The sequence below is a fragment of the Castor canadensis genome, chromosome 2 (genome assembly GCF_047511655.1).
Source record: "Castor canadensis chromosome 2, mCasCan1.hap1v2, whole genome shotgun sequence".
Classification (NCBI taxonomy): domain Eukaryota; kingdom Metazoa; phylum Chordata; class Mammalia; order Rodentia; family Castoridae; genus Castor; species Castor canadensis.
Genome location: NC_133387.1, coordinates 114065727 through 114090370, shown reverse-complemented (window position 1 = coordinate 114090370; position 24644 = coordinate 114065727). Strand labels below are relative to the sequence as shown.

The window sequence follows — 24644 nt, the reverse complement described above, 5'->3', positions numbered from 1 at the left end:
CCCAGACATAGCATCCAATCCTGAAGTTCCCTGTTTCCACAACTATGAGCAAAATAAATCTCTTTTCTTTACATTTTAACAGTCTCAGTCTTTTTGTTATAGCAAAACAGACTAAGGCACATACATTTTGTAGTCAATAAGTCCAAGTGTTTGGTCATTTGATTATGGTAAGCCAAATATTACTATACCAAAACCAATTATCAATATTCTACATTCTAATCTACTATTTGTCCTTGTCATTATCTGGAGCAAAGCAATACTAATACAAATTATATCTATGAGGAATGCAAATTGAAATTGGCTATTGGGTTTTTTTAATAAATTTGTCAATCCTCCTTTTTTTACTTGGATGGACTCTAAATTTGTATGTAAAAGAAAGCACTGCCTTGTGCTCATTAGCTGTGGAACCTATGCAACCTACCTAATAGTAAATGTGGCTGAACCAATGTAATGAACCACATTATTTAATCCCATTAGTCTATTGATGGACTACAGGAACCATCCATTTTACATACTGGCCATATGGGGTCTAACAAAAGGGTTTTAGGGAGATTTAAAAATACCTCCATAACCATTCTCATAATCATAGCAGTGATCCCCCAGGTCCTTCCTTGAATACTGTATAGCTTAATGGTTGGAACAGAAGAGCAACAGATTACAAACTGGTTGAAGAAAAGATTTAGTCATTGGACATGTTATATGACCTACTTATCCATAACCATATACTAACCTTTCCATGTTCATGTTTCATTTTCTTTTTTTTCCTTTTATTATTCATATGTGCATACAAGGCTTGGGTCAATGATTTTTCTATGTTGATTTTATATCCTGCTACCTTGCTATAGCTATTGATGATGTCTAGAAGCTTCTGAGTAGAGTTTTTTGGGTCTTTAAGGTATAGGATCATGTCATCTGCAAATAGGGATATTTTGACAGTTTCTTTACTTATTTGTATTCCTTTTATTCCTTCTTCTTGCCTAATTGCTCTGGCTAGGAATTCCAGTACTATGTTGAATAGGAGTGGAGATAGTGGGCATCCTTGTCTGGTTCCTGATTTTAGAGGGAATGTTTTCAGTTTTTCTCCGTTAAGTATAATGCTGGCTGTAGGTTTGTCATATATACCTTTTATAATGTTGAGGTACTTTCCTTCTATTCCTAGTTTTCTTAGAGCTTTTATCATGAAATGGTGTTGGATCTTATCAAAGGATTTTTCTGCATCTATTGACATGATCAAGTGGTTTTGGTCTTTGCTTCTGTTAATGTGGTTTATTACGTTTATTGATTTTCGTATGTTGAACCACCCCTGCATCCCTAGGATGAAGTCTACTTGGTCGTGGTGAATAATCTTTTTCATGTGTTGTTGAATTGGGTTTGCCATTATTTTGTTGAGGATTTTTGCATCAATGTTCATTAAGGAAATTGGCCTATAGTTTTCCTTTTTGGAGGTGTCTTTGCCTGGTTTTGGGATAAGTGTAATACTGGCTTCATAAAATGTGTTTGGCAGTTTTCCTTCCCTTTCTATTTCGTGGAACAGTTTAAGGAGGGTTGGTATCAGTTCTTCTTTAAAGGTCTGATAGAATTCAGCAGAAAATCCATCAGGTCCTGGACTTTTCTTTTTGATGAGACTCTTGATTGCTGCTTCAATTTCATTTTGTTTTATAGATCTATTCACGTGATTAATTTCCTCTTGGTTCAGTTTTGGATGGTCATATGTATCTAGAAAACTGTCCATTTCTTTAAGATTTTCAAATTTATTTGAATATAGGTTCTCAAAGCAGTCTCTGATGATTTCCTGTACTTCCATGGAGTTTGTTGTTATCTTCCATTTTGCATTCCTGATTCTACTAATTTGGGTTTTTTTTCTTCTCATTTTAGTCAGGTTTGCCAGGGGTCTATCGATCTTGTTTATTTTTTCAAAGAACCAACTTTTTGTTTCATTAATTCTTTGTATGGTTTTTTTGGTCTCTATGTCGTTGATTTCAGCTCTTATTTTTATTATTTCTCTCCTTCTATTTGTCTTGGGATTTGCTTGTTCTTGTTTTTCTAGGAGTTTGAGATGTATCATTAGGTCATTGACCTGGGATCTTTCAGTCTTTTTAATATATGCACTCATGGCTATAACTTTCGTCTCAGGACTGCCTTAGCTGTGTCCCACAGGTTCCGATAGGTTGTGTTTTCATTTTCATTGACTTCCAGGAACTTTTTAATTTGCTCTTTATTTTTCATCAATGATCCATTGTTCATTAAGTAATGAGTTATTTAGTTTCCAGCTGTTTGCATATTTTTTGTCTTTACTTTTGTTGTTGAGTTCTACTTTTACTGCATTATGATCAGATAGTGTGCACGGAATAATTTCTATTTTCTTGTATTTGCTGAGACTTGCTTTGTGCCCTAGGATATGATCTATTTTGGAGAAGGTTCCATGGGTTGCTGAGAAGAATGTATATTGTGTAGAAGTTGGATGAAATGTTCTGTAGACATCTACTAGGTCCATTTGATCTATTGCATGTTTTAGATCTTGGATTTCTTTATTGATTTTTTGTTTGGATGACCTATCTATTGATGATAATGGGGTGTTAAAGTCTCCCACAACCACTGTGTTGGCGTTTATATATGCTTTTAGGTCTTTCAGGGTATGTTTGATGAAATTGGGTGCATTGACATTGGGTGCATACAGGTTGATAATTATTATTTCCTTTTGGTCTATTTCCCCTTTTATTAGTATGGAATGTCCTTCTTTATCTCATTTGATCAATGTAGGTTTGAAGTCTACTTTGTCAGAGATAAGTTTTGCTACTCCTGCCTGTTTTCGGTGGCCATTGGTTTGGTAAATCTTCTTCCAGCCCTTCATCCTTAGCCTAGGCTTATTTCTGTCAGTGAGGTGGGTCTCCTGTAAGCAACAAATTGTTGAATCTTCCTTTTTAATCCATTTTGTCAAGCAGTGCCTTTTGATGGGTGAATTAAGTCCATTAACATTAAGCATTAGTACTGATAGGTATGTGGTGATTCCTGTCATTTAGTTGTCTTAGTTGTTTGAAGGTTTGATTGTGTGTACCTAAGTTGAGGTTACTCTCTACTGTCTTGCTTTTTCTTTTCCTGTGGTTTGGTGCTGCCTGTCTTTTTATGGTTAAGTTGGGTTTCACTTTCTGTGTGCAGAATCCCTTGAAGAATCCTTTGTAGTGGAGGTTTTGTGGTTACATATTGTTTTAGTTTCTGCTTATTATGGAAGACTTTTATTGCTGCATCTATTTTGAATGATAATTTTGCTGGGTAGAGTATCCTGGGGTTGAAGTTATTTTCATTTAGTGCCTGGAAGATCTCACCCCACGCGCTTCTTGTTTTTAATGTTTCTGTTGAGAAGTCTGCTGTGATTTTGATCGGTTTACCTTTGTATGTTACTTGTTTTTTCTCTCTTACAGCCTTCAATATTCTTTCCTTAGTTTCTGAACTTGTTGTTTTAATGATGATATGTAGTGGGGTAATTCTATTTTGATCTGGTCTGTTTGGTGTCCTGGAGGCCTCTTGCATCTGTATGGGTACATATTTCTCTAGATTTGGGAAATTTTCCATTTTTATTTTGTTAAATATATTACTCATTCCCTTAGCTTGCACCTCTTCTCCTTCTTCGATGCCCATGATTCTCATGTTTGGTCTTTTGATGGAGTTGGTGAGTTCTTGCATTTTCTTTTCACAGGTCTTGGGTTGTTTAATTAATAGTTCTTCGGTTTTTCCTTTAATTACCATTTCATCTTCAAGTTCTGAGATTCTGTCTTCTGTTTGTTCTATTCTGCTGGATTGGCCTTCTGTTTTGTTTTGCAGTTCTGTTTCCTTCTTTTTTCTGAGGTTTTCCATATCCTGAGTGGTTTCCTCTTTAATGTTGTCTATTTTTGTCCTGAGTTCATTTATCTGTTTATTCATCATGTTCTCTGTTTCACTTTGGTGTTTATGCAGCGCTTCTATGGTTTCCTTTATTTCTTCTTTTGTTTTATCAACTTCTCTATTTTTGTTTTCTTTGAATTTGTTGTGTGTCTCCTGTACATTTTGGTTGACTCTATCCAGTATCATCTCTAGAAAATTCTCATTGAGTACCTGTAGTATGTCTTCTTTTAAATTATTCTTGTGGGCTTCATTGGGTCCTTTAGCATAGTTTATCTTCATTTTGTTGGAGTCTGGATCTGAGGACCTGTTTTCTTCATTCCCCTCTGGTTCCTGTACTAATTTTTTGCTGTGGGGAAACTGGTTTCCCTGTTTTTTCTGTCTTCCTGTCATTGTCTTTGGTGTTGTCATTGTCCCTGTACTGTGTGCAAGTAAGTATTTTCTAGCTTGTAATAATAACAATGGTAATATTTAGAATGGAAGGGTGAGCTGAGATGGAAATCAAGAAGTTAAAGAAATGAGAAAAACAAATACACAGACTGGAGGGAGAAAACAGAACAAGGTGTCAGACAAGAAGATTTCAAAGGTATAAACAGGGAGCTTTAGTGTACTAATCGACAGTAAGCTGAACAGACATTTGAGAGACAGAGAGAGGATTGAAAATCAAAAATAAAAAAAAAGGTAAGAATAAAAATAAAAAGTAAATGAAAGAAAAATCTGTTTATAAAAATGTATTAAAATAAAATGAAAAAATAGAAAAATTTAAAAAAACCAAAAAACCTCCAAGTTCAAATGCAGTGAAGTCTCAGTCTCCAATCCTGGAGATGGTGCCTCAGATGTTGTTCTGTAGTTGTCTCATCAAAGGGGATGCATAAAGAAGAACAAATCTACACACACACACCCAAGAAAAACCCCACCAAGTGTCCCAAGTTCCAATGTAATACAGTTTCAGTAAGTTTTTCAGCTTTCAGGTGTAATTCAGTTGTTCTCTCATCAAAGGTAGGGAGACAAAGGAAAAAAAAAGAGTCTGGAGACAGTTCTGAGAATGGTTTCTGCAACTGTGGCTTGCCTGCCTGCTGCTGTCAGCCTGCTGTTGCTGGAGGTGTTATTTATGCAGATCTCTGGGGTGAGCTTAGCACTCACCTGGCCCCGCAGGCTTTGTTTGCTCAGATTTCTCCTGTGCGTGAGACTCTGCTACAAGCTTTCCCCTTTCCAAGCACTGGGAAAGGTGACACTGCACCTGCACTCTCAGGCCTGCATGTTTATTTACAGTTTATGTGGGAGGTGGGTCTTCCCCCCTCTCCTGTGCAGTTCTCCTCCCACCTCTGCTTTCACAAGCTTTCCTGCTCCTGATTACTGAGCAGTGCTGCTCCTCCTGCCAGCCACCATGTTTGTTTACAGCCCACGTGGGAAGTGGGTCTTCCCTCCTCTCCTGTGGAGTTTTCCTCCCTCCTCCACTCTCACAAGCTTTCCTGCTCCTGGTTGCTGGGCGTGTGTTCCGGCTCCCTCCAGAGGCTCTCTGGCCTGCCCAGCTTGTTTATTTTCAGTCCCGGGTAGGATTCCCTTCCCCCAATCTTCAGCGTTCAGTGCGCCTCACTCTCTTTCCAGTGTGTCTTTATTGCTCTTATTGCTTATTACTCAGTTTCTCTTTTTTTCCCCGGGTGGAGGTCAGTCTGTCCAGGGGGCTATGCTGCTCTGGGCCAGGCTTGTCTGTGGGAGTACAGCAGTACCACAAAGCTCACCTGGTCCATTTTTTCCTAAGCTGTCTGGGTGCTGGCAACTGGCAGCCTGGGGGCCCTCCTTGTTTCTCTGTTTAACGTGACATGGAGATTCTCTGCTCTGGCTGGTGGTGTGGAGGGGTCAAAGTTATGCCTTTTCTCAGTGATTATGCCTGCAAAGTGTGTCTCCAGCATCTCTCCAAGATTTCACTATAGGAGGCTCGCTTTCTGCTTCCTCCCTCTAGCCGCGATCTTGGAATCCCCATGTTTCATTTTCTTACTGAAGTTCCGTGTCAATTTTCTCTACCTGACATTTCATATGTTACATACATTTTGCCTTCAGGCCTGCTAGAGTGTGCTTTCTGCATCCACTAGACGTTTTACTGTATATAGAAATTCAATATCTAGAAATTCTAAAATGTGTTGAAAACTCCCTGGAAATGTCACCCAATTCTTTTATGTGTCATAAAGTATGCACTCAGACTTTTGACAAACAGATGTAGACTTTTATTTTGGCTTTAGATATTTAATTTCTTTAAGCTAGGATATAAAGAGAAATATTTGTTGAGGGAATTTCAGAATGGAATAAACATTTGGCTGCTACACTCCACTCCATGTTGCTGGTGAGCTGAAAATTCTTAGTGGTAATCTTACCATGCTGTTTTAGTTTCCCTATTTTTTGAGAGTCATCTAAACAAGTCTACATGCTTGTGCTAGCTTCCCCTTCCAATCTTCTTCCCTATGTTTCTGTTCTTCTCATTATGTTGCTTCTTGCATAGTTAGCATTTTTTCAAATTCTAAAATAACTTGCATGAAAAATAAGTTATTACCTCATAAATATTCACTTGATCACAATAATGAGGTTATATGAGATTTAGAAGATTGAGGAATCCATTGTTGTTACTACATCATATCTAATAGTCCTTGACAATGACATTAAATTAAATGTGTCCCCTCCTATATTTTGCAAAAATATCTCTTTTAGGGTAGGTAGGTCTGCAAAAACCCTCTTTCACCAACTTTAGCAAGTTAATCATCACTACCTGTAAATGTCTGCTCCTTTATGTTTACTTGAGAATTATTTGTCAATTTAAAGACTTTCTTCTGACCAGCATTTTCTGGAAATAGCAACCATCCACTGCACCACTTGGTTAATTCTAAGAATACATGTGTCTGTGCTAACAATGATTTGCCAGGCTAGTGCTATAAAGAACCCTAGTTCTTTAACACAGTATTTTGGAATTTATAGCCATCTGACTGTGTCCTTTTTTACTGAGTACTTTTTAGACTAATCAGGTATATTTTTAAAAAAATTTTATTAATGTGCCAGCTTAATTAATTTTGACATAGGGTATCTTTTGATCAGTATATCATTTAGGGATCCATACATGTTTTGGTATGCTTATTTTGTTGCTTAGTGACAGCCAGTTTATTAATAAACCAAAATTTGTTTATCAAATAAATAATTAACATTTTACAGTTATTTCTAGTTTGGAACTATTGTTAAGAAAATTGCTATGTATATTCAAATAGGAATCATTATGTAGGCATTGATTCTCATTTCTCTTGCATAAATATCTAGGAATAAAATCAGGAGATCATGTTATGTGTATATTGTGCTTTTTAAGGAAGTTTTTATACAATGTAGTTGAACTATTTTATATTACTATCAGTAATATAAAAACCCTTGGAAAAATGTCATAGTCTTTCTTTTAATGTAGCAACATTTAACGGAATCTCACTGTGGTTATAATTTTTATTTGTTGATGACTAGTGACACAGGACAATGTTTTTCTGATGTTTCCATATGCATATTTTTCCATACATACTTTTCCAATAAATTAGTCTTATTTTTGAGATTTAGGAGTATTTCATATATTCCAAATTCCACTACTCAGAATGAACACATTAAATAAGTAATGTTTATTATTCTTCCAAATGAATCACTTAAGTATTAAGAATTTCACTGAAAATATCCATGCTAAGAAGTTTAATTTGAGAATAGAGAATATATCACGTATACTATTTAAAACCATGAGACATGGTAAGATATCAAAGACAGGGCAATCATTAATAACAGAAGGGAAGATTTGATTACTAAGACACATCATCAGTAACATTGTCAAAGAAAGGAGAAGTCAGCAAGGAAACACAACACATGGTCTATCCATTAGGACAACTGGGTGTGTGTGTGGTTTCCTGGAAGGCATTTTATGATGGTATTAAGGATGAATACTGGTCAACTATGTCAAATGTGTCAAATAGGGCAAAGTAATTTATAGACAGAAAATTTACCATTACTTTTAATAACAGAGCTCTTTGTTAACTAAAAGGAGCAGCTTCTAAGAAGCTAAGAGTCAAAATTATTGGTATCAAGAGGTGGCAGGAAAATGGGGTAGGAGGGTGAATATGATGCAAATACTGTGTACACATGTATGTAAATGCAAAAAAATGATACCTGCTGACTATTCCAGGAATGGAGATAGAGGGGGATAAATGAGAACAGGGGCAAGGTGATCCAAGTATGATATAATTACTACCTTGTAAGAACATTTGTAAATTCCACAATGTATCCCCACCAGGAAAACAAAAAAATAACAGCAACAACAACAAAAAAAAACAAAATATAGAGAAAAAAAGACTAATGAATTAATAAAATGGTCACTCTGCTGATATTACAAAAAAGCCACAATGGATTCTAATATACATTAATAGCACTCACTAAAAATAGTTCTGGAAAATGATAAACATGAATACAGCATGTGTTAAATAAAACCATGGGGTTCTAATTTGCAACATTAAGAAGGCACTAAAAATGACATACAGTTTTGAAAGTGAGTAAGTAGAAAGAAAAAGAAAATAAGATTAAGGCAGGACTTGTAGGTCAAAACAAATTTTAATCAATTACAAAATGTTTGATTTTTTGGATACCAATTCAGTCAAACAGACTAGAAAGAAATGAATTTATGAAAAATTTGGGGATTTTTGGATGCTGATTTTTATTTTATATTATTAAACAAGCATTTTTAAACATTCATTTTGAAATGGCACAGATTTTAAAAGTCTTCATCTTTTTAGGACTCTTGGATGTTGGAGATGCATAGTTATATTTGGAACTTGTTTTAAAATAATTATTTTTTGAGGATTCAGACAAAATAATATAGTTAATATTCATCACTATGTTTTCACATATTTGATCATTTCCAAATTCATAGGTTAAAAATAATGTTCTATGATAATTTATTTACCATTAAAAGAAAAGAGAGAAAGAATGGGACAAGAAAGAGTGTGAGAATCAATGGTATTTAGAAGGAATTACTCTATATTTATAAAGAATAAGACCTCAACAGTGTATTTTTAACATGAGATCAGTAACTTCTTGCTTGTATGCCAGTGGGAAAGATCCAATATAGAAGGAAAAACAGATGATAAAGCATAGGTAGATGCACTTTTTTAAAGTACTTGAATTGCCAATAGAGAATCTGCAAATAAAATTAGGTGATTAGTTGGAGGGGTCCTCTTTAAACTAAAGTGAAAACTGTTCATCTTTGATGACAGAAGTAGTACAGGTATACTTGTGCCCTGGTTTGGGGACACATGGTGGTGGGAGTTTAAGAAATTCTGGTTGAAAGTGAAACAGTGAGCACAATATTTGAGATTTGAATTAGCAGAGGTGAGGTGGTAGATTTGAAGAGAGAGGAGTTCATCATATAAGTCATCTGGAAAAGTGGAATAGACCCTAACTAGAGAAATGTAGTTCAATATAATTCAAAATGTGAAAATACAGAAGCCAAAACCCAATATCTACATTTTTATTCTTTAATAGCATTGATGAAGAGCAATGTAGCCTATTTTTCCCCTTATTGGTTACTTACATTAACATATAGATTGAATTTTTTTCTTTAATTTGAAATTTAATAAACTAAAGGAAGTTGTAAATTCATGGTAATCTCTTTAGTGCTTCCCGATACTTACCCTATGAAAGCTTTATTTTTAGACTGGTAGAACTTTTTCTTTATGTGTTTTAATCTCTTAACAATTTCTACTCCCTTTTTATTTTGTTATTATGATTCAACAATGATAATTATATTTATTTTAAATAATCTTTGTCATTCAGAAATATTGCATCCTCTATAAATATTTAACTATGTCATTTTAATGTGAATTCAGTATAATTATTTCATTTGATTCCTCTGTTTCACAGATCTATGTTCCTGCTGTCTAAGGTTCTGGGAGTTTCTTATTCAGATATTATATTCATATTATTTTTCTGACTTTCTTCCCATTAGTATACACTCATGTTTTTGTTAATTCTGTACCTAGTGTTTCTATTTTACCTGAATATTAAGCTCTTGTATTGTCTCTCAAGTTTTATTAAGTTTATTTTACTGCTATGTGACTTACCTGTTATGTTCTGATACATTATCTGGGCATAACTCTTTTGACTGAGTTATTCCTCTATAAACTGCATTGTTTTGTCTCAATGTTTAAGGGCATATCTGCATTTACTGAAGTTATTAAAAAATTTAGTATTTTCATGCTTTTGTGAATAGCTCTATCCAAAATCTTCCATTTTAGTCTTATTCAGTTAGGTTGGATTCTTAGTACTCTTCCAGCTTCATTGTGATCAGTTTATTTCCAAATGATAAGCTAGATTTTGAAAGCCAAATCTTATTTCTTCTCCAGTTTTCTGAAGCACATAACTTGAGATGGAGTTAAGACTGACTCTGGGTATGACTTATTGGGCTATGTACATCCTGGGTCCTAATAACTCTACTGTTATAAACAATTACTTAAATCATCCATCTTTGTATTCTCTCCAAATTAAAAGCTATTATTCAGCATTTGCTCCACCCTTCCATCTCAGCCTCTTTGCATCTGGAAACTGAGGTGATAAGGATTCTCATTCAACTCATTTTGAACTGTTACAGCATGCAATGTCATTTTCCCACTTTCTCTTTATTGTTGCAGATAAACTTTGATGATGTTTATTTGTTTTTGATCTTTGCTAAATTGTTCATAGGTTATCTCTGTATTAATACTTCAATTATCCTTAGCTTTAGAAATTATGCATTTCAAGAACAGTATTTCAGATCCTTGTTTTGGATATTACTGAAATAGAAACAAGGAAATACGTAGGGCTAAGTATCTAATCTGAAAGAAAGTTTGTGATAATGGAAAACATTTTATACATATACATATCCTTCTTAACTATGTATATATAGTTGGTGAAAATATATATGGTTTCATGTATATCTATATAAACATTTTTATTCATTTATTAATAATGCACTGATATTTGACATTTAGAAACATTTCATTCTAGAGAGAATATTATTTTCAAATGTGTATATCTTAAAACTTTCTTTGGCTATTTTCGTGAAATAAAAAGTTAAGTATATTTTAAAGTGACATATAGAAGCATCACCTACTTAGGATAGGTATGAAAAAATACCTTACCTCTAATATAAAAGTAACATTTAAAAAAATTTTAGAAGTTCTATTCTGATGAAGCAGATGGGAAAGCTGTATGTATACTTCAGCTCTCATTAAGTATGTATATCTGTTGGATTCCAACCCTGGCATCACTATAAATGTTATTAGCTTTCTTAGGCATGTGTGTAGCACTTTATCACTGGATGCTTTATAGAATTTAACTGGTACATAGCAGTCTTAAGAAATAGATGTAAGTGGTTATATCAATTTCCAAGCAGTGAAAATAAAACTTGCAGTGGCTGTCTCTACAACTAATAGTGCTAATATTTTAGATATAGCACAAACTTGATTCCCTTTTTAAGTACTTACAACCATATTTTGTGGTTTTCTTGAGATTTGGCTTTTATTTAGTTATTATAATATTATTTTATTATCACATAAATTTTCATGCTTCTGATAATACACAGTTCTCTTTTTCCATTGCTTTTAGAATAAAGTAATTTTTAGTGCAAATATTGCCTTGCTTCTTTTCTAATCCATTCGGGATAAAGTTCATGTGGCACTTGCTACAGAAGTGGAAAAGTTTACATAATTTACACTTTCATTAATTTTATAAAAATGGAACAAAGGTAAAGGTTTGAACATCATAAAATTACAAATGACTTTAAAAACATCTTTTCTGCTTCACAACTTAAAATTTTCATCAATCAGTCAAAACTGGTTGGAAATTCATGCAGGCATCAGGACTTCTTTTGTAAAAAAGCTAAAACGTATATAGTGGATAGGATCATAGAGATAATGACTTCTGCTCTCTTTAAAAGTGAAGATTTTAAAACATACTGTTCTCCTTATAGAGTTTGACATAAATTCAAACACCTTAAATCTTTCAAAATACATTGATGATCACATGACAATTAGAATGTGTACTTTTATTATCTTAAAGATGATTAATTATTGATATTAACTTGATATGGTAACTTGATATATCACTCAATGAGTTAAAATGAGTGCATTTTGACATTTCATTAATTATTGATTATTAAATAATTGAATATACTCTCTACTTTTCTATGTTTTATAACTCTTATTTAACCTTCTCATGATTACAACTCCAGAAAATGCACATTTCACACAAAGACAATTGGTAAATTAAAGGTTTAAAAGCTTATAAAATTATTTATTGCTGGATAGTTCTTATTAAAACAAAAACATATATAGTTTATATTTATTTCAGGAGACAACAGTGTGAGTTATAAAAGATCATGTGGAAAAATTAACTTCAGCTAAGTCAGTTTAAATAAAAGCTCTGTTACTGCAGAAGACCCTTGCTTATATTGCCCCAAGAAAAGCACTGATAGCCACTATTCCAAATTACATGAAACAGACTTCAGGCGTGATAGCTGACATCTGTGTCCTAAGGGCATAATACCTGAGGTAAATACAGCTTCACTGAAAGATTCCCAGTATAAATTACCATATTCATTTTCACTGGAATAAAATTTGAAAGGTGCTGTGAATGGAAATGAGGAAAATTATGTGACCTACTCAGTAACATTGCATTTCAGTTCAGAAAATTGCCATTAGCACCAGCATAGACACATATTTAAATCACCCAAAACAAATGAGGGCTGTGTTTTGAATTTGAAGAATTTATATGTATAAATCTGAGTGAAGAAAGCTGTTATGTTTGGGGGCATATCACAGTGGTAGAGTGTGTGCTTGGCTTGTCCAACCACCAATGACACCAGAAAGAGAAAAAAAAGAAGGAAAAGGAAACAAGTTTAAAATACACTTAGTTTAAGGAAAGTTAAATTTGTAGACACAGGGCTGGAGGTATTGATCAGTGGTACAGCATGTGTTTAGAATGTATAAGGCTAAGGATTAAGTCTCCACCATCAAAACCAAAATAAATATAAAATAAATAAATCAAACAAAAACATGCAAGTAATTTAGCAATTAAAGTGAAATTTTCATTTGCATGTTTATTCAAAATAATCTTATTTTAAAGACAACACTTTATGAAATACACCCTTATCATATTTACAACTCTTGAATTGTGGACTTTTCAACAGAATGTTCTATTTTTTATTTGTTTGCTATTTTCGGCAATACTGGGCCATAAACTCAGGGGTTTGCTTTTGTGAGGGAGGTTCAAAGCCTAGTGAGACATGTCCCCAGGCTTTTTTTTTTCTTTAGTAATTTTTCAAGTAGGGTTTCATGGTTTCTTTTCTACATCACCTCCCCGCCCCCACCCATAGTCCAGGGTCAGCCTTGGATCACAGTCTTCCTGCTTTCAAAGTCTTTCATACAGCTGGGATTACAGACATGATCCACCACTCTTGGTTAATTGATACACATATTTCGGTGGTTCTCGGGTTTTGAACTTAGGGCCTCATGCTTGCTAGGCAGGTGCTACACCACTTAAGCCAGACCTTTTTTGTATTAATGCTTGAGATAGGGTCTTGGGAACAATTTGCTGTAGTTGGCTTCAAACTGCAATCTACCTGCTCTTTTCTCCTCAGGCAGGCAGAATTGTAGGCAGCAACCACTAGCACCCAGCTAGCAACCAAATATTTTTTTAAAAGAGAATGCTTGAAAAAATTATTTCCTTTTTAACAGATGAATAAAAATAATTATTAATGTAATTGATTTTGCTTGTATGGATTACCAGTACCAAAAATTAATATACTGGTGATTCATTATACATCTTACAGTATAGTGCCCAAAGTTTCTGTTTTATTAAAATTACCTAGGAGATTTAAAAAATCTATGTCCAAGACGCACTGCATATCTACTAATTCCAGAAAATTCTAGAAATCCAGAATTTCTGGATTGAAGCAGCATTAGTATCACTTTTATATATTTTGTTAATTTTCAGAGTTCAATATACCAGATTAGAAATCAGTTTATTAGGATGATTCTTGTTAAAATTATGATGCAGTTTCTATTCCAAGAGGTCTGAGGCAGGGTCCTACTTTGCATCTCTAATTAGCATTCAAGAGGCAAGGTCATCACAGGTCCTCAGACTTCACCTTGAGCCTCTTAGAGCACATTGGCAGCTCAGTGCCAAACGGATGCTATGTGAATATCGGCACAGCTCATGCTTCTCTGATAAAAGAGCAGAGCTTTGGAGATTTGTGATTTTTTTCTGCTAAAAATATTTATCATAGTGCCATTAGTGTTAATTTTGCTGAAGTTAAAATTTAACTGATCAAAGTCTTAAATTACTTTAAATATAAGTATTTAGAAATGCTTTTTGATGTAGGAAGATACATTGTCCTTTTGACGGGTAGGTCCTTACATAAGCCTGTTTTAATTACTTAGAAGAATTTCTACACTTTTTTCTATGGTATTTTCAAAGAATTAGGACAGATGGATGATCCTTTTAGTCCACAGAAGTTTAAAATGATTGCAACAATAAAGGAAATGCAAATTAAAACCATACTAAAATTCCACCTCACCCCTGTTAGAATAGCCATCATTAGCAACACCACTAACAACGGGTGTTGGTGAGGATGCAGGGAAAAAGGAACCCTCTTACACTGCTGGTGGTAATGTAAACTAGTACAACCACTCTGGAAAAAAATTTGGAGGCTACTTAAAAAGCTAAACATTGATCTACCATATGATCCAGCAATACCACTCTTGGGGATATACCCAAAGGAATCTGACACAGGTTACTCCAGAGGCACCTGCACACCCGTGTTTATTGTAGCACTATTCACAATTGCCAAGTGGACATTAGATCAATGGCAAACACCACAAGGGGATTGGACTTTGATCGCATGATAAAGCGAGAGCACACAAGGGAGGCATGAGGATAGGTAAGACACCTAAGAAACTAAATAGCATTTGTTGCCCTCAATGCAGAGAAACTAAAGCAGATACTTTAAAGCAACTGAGGCCAATAAGAGAAGGGGACCAGCAACTACAGAAAAGGTTAGTTCAAGAAGAATTAACTTAGAAGGTAACACACATGTAACTTCTAAGGTACAGGAAATCAATGCCACACAACTCCCTGTACAGCTATCATTATCTCAACTAGCAAAAACCCTTGGTCCTTCCTATTATTGCTTATACTTTCTATTCAACAAAATTAGAGACAAGGGGAAAATAGTTTCTGCCAAGTAGCAAGGGGTAAGAAAGGGTGAGGGAGGGAGTGGAGTGGGGTGATGGGAGGGATGGAAGGGGGAGAAATGACCCAAACATTGTATTCACATATGAATAAAATAAAAATTAAAAAAAATAAAATGATTGCAACATTTGTGGAAAGTTTATATATTTTATTTTTCAGTATATTATTTATTTGAGTCACTTGAAAATATTAAGGTCCATTTATATTTTTTCATAACAATTTTGATAACAATACGTTATAAATACCAATACTTTAAAAATATCTAAAGCCATATTTTATAACCTGTTAATAATCTGCAGATTGCTTAATGAGCTCTATAATTAATATTTAAAATTTATTTCTCAAACAATAGTTTAAAATTTAATGCATCAGCATATACCATAGGTCTCTAATTCTGCAAACTGTAATCTTTTCAAATCTCAATGATGTTTTGATTTGTTTTTCCCTTATAGTGAAAGAAGTTGAAGATTTCTTCAGGCTTATTTTAGTCAATGTACTTCTTTTCTTGAAAACTGTCTTTTCAATTAATTTGCTCATTTATTACTTGGATTAATAATTTTTGGTTTTACTTATGTAACATTTTATATGTTCTGGTTATTAATCATTTATCTCATAAAGTACTGGCATAGATATTTTTCACATTCTGTAGGTTTCTTTTGATTCTGAGAATTATTTCCAGTGCTCAGTGGAAACTTCTTAATAACAGAAATTAATTTTCTCAGAATTCTAGCACCTAAAAATTTAAAATCAAGATGTCAACAGAGCTGATCTCATTCTGAGGCCTCTTTTGAACTTGTCAATGTATCTCTATCTCCTCCCTTTTTCTTCACATTATCTTTTCATTAGACACATCCATTTCTGTGTCCAAATCCTTCTTCTATAACAAGATCATATATATTTAAGGACCACCCAAATGAGGCTTAATGTTACCTTAATTATTTCTTTAAAAGATCTGCCTAAAAATATAGTCACATCCTAAGGTACAGTGATTAGGAATTCAACATACTAAATTTAGGTAGACATAATTCTGATATAATAACATTTATGTTATATTGTCCTACTCTATTCAGTGATGTGTTGGGATTATCTAAATTGGGTTCATGATAGAGACCTAGAAATTTATGTTGATGAACTATAGAAAAATCAGCGGCTGTGATAGAGTGTTTGCTTAGCATGCACAAGGTCTTTGGTTGATCCGTATATCAAAATTAAGTAAAATAAAAAATTAAATTAAATTTGTTAAATTGAATAAAACAACCCCCTTAACTCATTGTATTATTCACCAAAAGAAGTCAGAACTACAATATTTACATTTCTTAGAAGTCCATTTTTATCCAATGCTATGAAGCAAGCATCTGGGCAAAACTGTCAGAGGAAGAACTGATCATAAACTCTGGTTCTTGGGGTACTTTATCAACAGCAGTAAGGGAAGTTCTGGTTTTTTGAAAGTGTTTGATGTAACTTGAGGACTGATTCCATCAAAAAGATCACTCAGACTCAGTAAATGTTTACATAACATAAAATGAAATTAAGAAAAAAACAAAACTGGAGGGATATTTCCATTTCACAAATCTAAACTTATGATGTGGAGAACAAAAGGATTTTAAGATTTAAACAGAAGCTAGAATGAGCAAGCTAAAAACATTCAATTAAAGTCCAAATTCCAAAGTCTGTTCACGGTAATGTGATGTATTGGAAAGAAAGTAACTAAATTTTGGGGTCTGAAAATAGATCCTTAGAATAAGTGCAATTCAACTGCAAAGTAATAGAGACCAACAGTCATGAAAATGAGGGTAAGTAGAATCCTAATAATTTTATTTAGAAATGAATAAAATCATTAAATTCAATGCCGTGTAATGGCTTTTATGAGATTTAAATATTGTTAATAAGCAGAATTCTCATTTAACGAGGTTTGTTTAACATTATTAAAGAGCTTATACATTATACTGCACAATACATTACTCGAAATAATTATTTTATATTGAGTATGTTATATAATTATAAAAATAAAGTTCTTCATGTATACCTCATTATAATCTATTTTAAGTCCATACCTCAATACCTCCATAGGGAATGTCTGGACAATTATTCCTAAAACAATAATTAAAATAATATGAGTTAATTAAAGCTTTATATTTCTATTTTGCAAATTGCAAAAACACATTGTTTTTCCAAACAAATGAATGAAACAATATATAAACATTTTTTATCTAGAGTTCCCAACTTAATAGATTTCCAGATGATAAAATATTCTTCATGCTGAAAATCTCTGATTAAAACTGTAACAGTTCATCCTTAATATTACAAGACAGAGCTCAACTTTGGCCACCAAACATGTTTTCAACAATATCCATGTACCTCATTAAATGTGATTCCAATGTTCTAGTCTTTAAGGCCAAATATCTTGCAGTTCTCTTTTTACAAACACCCAAAATTCAAACTGTGACATAAACTTGGCAGCTTTCCCTTTGGAACATGTGCAGATCACCACTCTACTCCACCAACGTTGTGTGCTTCTTAGTCTAAGCTTCTGTCTCTCTCATCCACATGCCTTAATTAGTCTCCCAGTTAACTTCATCTCTCAAGTTAATCTTGATCTTCTATGATCTATACCAAAAATGACAGAGAGTAAAAATTTTAAATACAGGTCACTTTTTGCCCATTCTCTTTTTATTCACTAGCTGAATTCTGATTTTGTAATGGCATTGTAATTATCTTCAGAACTGTATTTCCTGCCTTGACTACATGCCTTACAGAGGTACATAAGATAGAGTCAAAAAGAAATTCAAATATGGGACATTCAAGAATGTTCTCAAATATTAGAAGGTAGTGGAATTGTGGCAATTATTCCATCTTTGCTTGTTACAGCATTCTAGAATGTAAGTTTGTCTTTTAAAATTGGCAGCTGTCTTACAAGGGGATAGATAATAACCACACTTTATGAATGATTTGAAGGATTACTAGAGTGACACTTAGTATGTGATAAAACTCAAGAGCCATTATAAAAGCCTTGAATATCTTCATATACGACAGAGTTAAAATATCTTCTTATATGATAGTCATATTAATTATATGTACATATTATATAATTAAAATACCAAGTAAGTTGCTGTCTGAATTTCTGTTACATGCACCTGAACTCAGTTCCTAATGGATGCACATGATCTTAGATCTCTAGATATGTCTGCACCCAAGTCAGTTACCTGCCTGTATTAATTTGCTAAGGCTGCTATATAAACTACCACAAACCTGGATGAATTAAAACAACATAGACTTGTAACCTCACAAATCTAGAGGACAGATGCCCAGAATTCAGATTTTGGGTAAAATAATTCATCGCTACTTGTAAGACTCTACTGCTGCCTGCCATTCTTGGAATTTCTTGATTTGTAGATCCATCTGTGCAATCTTTGCTTCCTTCATCTCACAAACAGTTGTGTATGATCAGGGTTCATTCTTGTGACTTCATTTTAACTTGATTTCCTACAAAAACAGTATTTTCAAATAACTTCACTTCCTAAGTAGTGCAGTAAGGATTCCAACATAATTTTGTGAGTTCACAATTCAATCCATATCACTGCCCTTGATTTTATTTTCTAAAATATGTTTCATCTTACCACTAAGAAAACATAGTGAATTTTTGGATATCCTAAATGTAGGACATTCCTTATAGTCTTTAATGGGCTTAATGCTGGCTCCTAAAACAAAAATCTATCCCTATTTCTTGAAATCAATGAATGTAACTTTCTTTAGAAAAAGATTCTACAGACATAATTAAGTTAATGATCTGACATATTACATATGTCTTTGTTATTTTCTGCCAGCCTCTTTGATTCTAATAAAAGCTCCATTACAGCCTAGACCTTCCTATCACCTTCTGGAAAACTACATTAGAGTAGACACAAAGTACATATTTGATTGCTCTAGTACAACTAACAAGTAGCTGAATATTGATCAAATTAGAATAAAATAAACTCCTCTTTACTTTTAATGTTTTTAATATCCCATATTTTAAATATTAAAAATAATGTCATGAATTCCATAATTATATCTCAGCTATCATTTATAAAGCTGAGGATTTTTATTATCAGTAATAGAGAATAAATAGAGAGATAACAACCATATAATTTATGAATTTTTGCTAAGTAGCAGTTTCTTCACTCCATTGTTTATAAGTTTTGAATTTATGTAAACACATTTTTTTAAATGAAGTACAGATGCATTTTTATAAATAAAATGAACTTATGTTTATGAAACATGCAGCTGTTTGTTTTCCACATAAACAGCTGCACCTTGTTGTTGTGATCATCATGACATACATGCTCCCCTTCCTTTGCAGTCTCGTTGATTCGTCAGCTCAGTCCTGATGTTGGCAATGGGCTTAAGACAGAACTTAGCAAAGCATCAATAAAAGAGGAAGAGTGAAAAGAAAAGAGCAGAGCCAGGCAAGAAGTTTGATTATCTGAAAACAGGGCACCAGTAGAAGTGTATTTTGAAAAACATAATTAAACATTACTGCATGGCTGTATGCATCTTTTACAAGTGTATATAATACATTTGATAAAAATTAAGATGCTGTTTTTATGTGGTAGATTTGTGGAAAGAAAATCCTGAAATAACTATGGAAAATGTAGTTTTAGCTAAAATAATCAATAATGGCATTGACCTTTCTTTCATTTTACACTATGTTTCTTATTTGAGAAAACTTATATTTAAATTATGGTCATCGAAATTATACCACTTAGGAAAATTTTATGGAATTTAAGAAAAAATTTCAGTGGTAAAAAGAAAGTCTATCATGTTGCCTTCTAACTCCTTCTAATAATTTGAAAATTATATTACAAGAATGTGCTATTGAATTTTAAAAATTGTGTGTAAATGACTAAACTTAAATCTATATAGTGTCAAAATATAGCTCTCTTGCAAGAGGTTCACATAGTCTCCCTTAGGAATGTGCCTTTCTTTATGAAATAAACATGTATGTGTTTCATACATCCTTTTGAAAATATTTTATACAGGCAGAAGGGAAAGGTGGGAGGTTCATGGTATGAGGGAAGCCAAGGCAAAACAGTTAATGAGACCTCATCTAGAAAACCAAGCTGGGCATTGTAGTACATGACACTCATCCCAGCCATGCATGAGCAGAGGCAGAGGTAGGAGCAACATCATGGTCTGAGGCCAGCCTTGAGCAAACCATGAGCCTGTCTGAAAAATAAACTAAAACAAAAAATAGTTGGGGCATGGCTCAAGTGGTAGTGTCCTTGCATAGGAGGTACAAGCCTATGAGTTCAAACCCCATTACCACCAAAAGTCATTTCCTTAAATGTTATAGACTTTGTAGTTTATGTGCCTTTCAGTCTCGATATGCTATGGAGTTTGAGGCAAGGAATTATGTGTTCATTTTTAAAAACTATTTTGACAATGATTTTGAATATCCAAAATACACTTGTGATCTTAAAATATGTTTACCATACATTTATCACTCCTAGAAATAGGGATATATGTTAATCTTCCTAAGACACAATGTCTATGAAATATGAGACTTTACCACCAATATACTAGTGATGCAGGAAGAAAACTTTCTGTTTAATGAAAATCAATTATAAATTAAAATTATATCTTAAGGTTCATTAGTCAGAACTTTATAGCACATTGAAGAACCAGTACACACAAGTGGTCTCCATATGAGAATTAAGGACATCACTGAGTCTTTATGTTAAGATAGGTAACAGAGAGATAGAGAGATTTTTTTTAAATTAACGATCACAAGCGCACATACATAGATCAACACATTAAATGGGCTTTTCACAGTCTTCTTTCAAGACAAAAACTAGAATACTTTTGAGTGAAATAGTACATACTATCAGAGATGCACTAAAGCACAAGTATTTTGTGTGTGCTGTATGGGAGCCAGAGCTATTCAGTTTGGCTTCAATCTTTTTCTGAAAGTACTCAAGATAGTGTATTCCATACTGCTGGGGTACCTCTTATTGTACATATTAATTTATATAGGCAGGAAGTTTTGGAAGACAGCCAATTGCCAGCTTTCCAAGTACAAATTGTACAGCTACTGGCTGCTGCAGTGGGAGGTAGGTACAGAGAAGTTGATGCTGTGAAAAAATATGGTTAATTTCTTATAGTTAGCATGCAAGTAATTAGAAATTGATAAAATGTTCAAATTGGGAGCATAATTTTATAACATCTCACCTAGTTAACCAGTATATTAGAAATGAGTTAATATTTTACAACTGCAGATATTCAAGTTTAAAATTTGGTATATGAAATGTCTGGCAAATAAAAAAATCCATACAAATGTAATTGTTTGTGAAGAAATACACTTGTTTAAATAGTTTTTTTTTTCAGGGGAGAGCACGAACGCAGTCCCCCACTACCACAAATTATGCAGTCGAGTTTCCCACATTTGGGGAAATCGCAGGGGTCAGCACATCCGGAGTGCAATGGATAAGCCTCGCCCTGGGAAAACCACCTTCGTGATCATGGTATCTCCCCTGCCAGGTAAGTATTAATTTAAATAGTTTTAAATCTGTATCCAGATGTATGCAAACATTAGTATATTTTCAGGGTTATTGGTGAGAATCACCATAAAATATAACTTTAATTCAATGAAATGGTTGAAATATTCTGAATTTGGGATGAAAAAGAAAAGAAAAAAAATAAGATTTATGACCTGAATTACACACACAAAGATATCATGTTAATGGTCCTTCAAAACCACATTTTTATTTGATCTCAACAATTGCGGGATAGTTAACTTATTTCAACTATTCAAAAATCTCCACAACTCAGTTGAAGAAAGTTCCTATAGAAATATAAACTTCCATTATTATTAAATATTGCACAACTTTAAACTAACCATCTGGTTTGTCAGTTAAGACCCTTATCTCATGCAATTTCTTGATTTGTCAGTTAAGAGCCTTACCTCCTGCAATTTCTTCAGTTGTATTTACAAGAGGACAGAGGGAAACATTGATGCACTTTGAATTCTGGTTCTTTTAATCCATTGAAAGGATTCTCATATTTAATCATAAATTTCACTTGGATTTACACATTATGTTTTGTCAATGAATATGAATTACATATGTTAGCAATCTTACTTTTGTATATATATATATATTTCATATATACACATATGAAAGAACAATAATCTTCAAAGAAGTCAATAAGGGACATTTAAAATCCAATGATAAATTTTGCCACTTCAATCATTTGTTCTTTATTAATGTGAACCTCTGATGGTTGCAATTATTCTTCCTTTGAAAACTATTGTGAGTTTTTTGATCATTCATTTTATTATTGTTCTGGCAATCAAACCAAGGTCTTGGATATCTAGACAAGCTTTTTACCCCTAAGCTACAGCTCATTTCATTTTCTGAAGGTAAAAATCCAGTCGTCAATGATGGGGTTGGCAAAAAATAAAAAGCAAGATGAATACAGGTGTATTCTTGGGAGTAATATATATTCTGTATTCTGATATCCAAAATGTAGAGTTATACCTGTGACCATAAAGAAAAATTATTTAAACAATTGCAATAAATTTTAAGGCTGAGTCAACTGAAAAATAGAAATTTATATCGATCTGTAAAAACAGATTAAACTAATTATTGGAGTTTTTAAAATCTATTTTATCTGTTTATTTATTAAGGTGCCATTCTTACTTTCTGATTTTAATTTTATGTTGGCGTACATTATTTTCACAAATTGGTTCCAATTTCTGAAATTTCTACATATACCTTAAAATAGGTTTTATTTATATAAATATTATTACATTACAAAAATTGCTATAAAATAACAGCACTGGAGAAAAAATTTCTTGCTTTTTCCTCCTGAGGAAGCAATTGTTAGCAAATCAAGAGAAAGAGTGAAGTATTTAACAAAAAATATTAAAACTCTCTGTTTCTGAAAAAGATGGAGTTTTAAAAACAGATTTAACATCCTTACTTAAGCAAATAGAAAGCCAGATGACATATTAAATGTAAGACAAACATTGCAGAACTATGAGTCTCTGAGAGTAGAGCTGGGGAAGATATAAATCTTGTGCCCTGTAATCATTAATATTTTACTTACTTTCAAAAGAAAGTTGTAAAACCACAATGAAAAAAATGAGTTATTCAAGTGAAATTCTTTTTAGAAAAGTAATCAATAAGAAAAGTAAGCATAAATCTGGAAATCACATAGATTGCTTGAAAATTTTTAAATTATTGGCACTTATAGAGCACTGTAATCACCAAGATATAATGTGCATTTCTTTTCTTCGAGTGCAGATGTAATTTTTACTAAGATAAATTGTAGGTTGCACTGCAAGTCAAGATAAACCATAGTATGCACAAAACAAAGAAAAGGAAAAAAAATACCTTATATATTATCTAAACTTAACAAAATTTAAAAAGAATTCAGTTACAGAAAATTATCTGGAAGTCACACATTGAAAATAAACAAACTTCAAAATAATCACTCATCAAAGAAGTATAAATACAATTTTGAAAACCAGTGTATTTTTAAATAATAAATTAAATGGGATTAAATTATAACATTATGTAGAGGCAAAGTTATAGCATTCAGAAGTTTTAATAGACAAATAGAAGTATTTATTCAATATCCTATGCTTTTTTATGCTATGAAACTAGTATCAAATAAAGCATAAAATAAGACATTTATTAAATAAATTATTAAATAAGTTAATAAATATAAGAATCAGAGAAATAGAATTTAGAAACTAAAATCAACAAACTAAAAACGCCTTGGTTTTTGAAACATCAATAAAGTTTATTTAATGTGGTCACTGATGAGGAAAAAAGATCAACATCAGTTAACAGTAAATAACACAACAAATTGTATATACATTAATGGATAATAGAAAAATACTATGTAAAACTTTATTTTAATAAATTCTGATTATATATGAACATATTCTTTGAAAGATAAACACTATCAATCCATTTATGTTGATATTTATCATAACACAATATTTATAGAAAAAATAGATAATCTCAGCTCTGTATCTACTCAAAATTGAACCTTTAGTTTAAAATATCCTACTTAAGATTAAAGAAAAATATGTTATATATTTTACCAAACTTTTCCAGAAATATAAATAGAGGTAACACCTCCCAACTCACTTTATGAGACCAACAGTGATATCAAAAATAGACAAAGATAGCACAAGAAAAGGAAAGGAAAGACCATAATGTAACTGCACATACAGTGCCAAATTCTTACAATCCAGTAAGTGGAGTTTACTGACTTTTAAAAGGTGTGGTATAGCATGATATATTTGAGTTCTTCCCAGAAACACAACTTTAGTTTAAAGATGAAAGTAAATTAATGTAAGTTACCATCTTAACATATTCCAAAATAAACATTTCAGTATTTCTGTAGATTCAGGAAAATATCTCAAGGAATTCAACACACATTTTCTAGATAAATTATCTAACAGACAAGGCAAAACATTTTACGTAGTA

General features: G+C 32.8%; 1 non-coding gene and 1 pseudogene across 1 annotated transcript; one reads left to right on the top strand and one right to left on the bottom strand.

Annotated features, from left to right (window-relative positions):
- The window catches only part of LOC141418137 (ral guanine nucleotide dissociation stimulator-like), a 502720-nt pseudogene that overhangs the window by 411076 nt on the left and 67000 nt on the right, over positions 1-24644 (top strand).
- Positions 21526-21689, bottom strand: LOC141420914 (U1 spliceosomal RNA). The gene has a single exon (XR_012445638.1). It is a non-coding gene; the product is annotated as a U1 spliceosomal RNA (small nuclear RNA).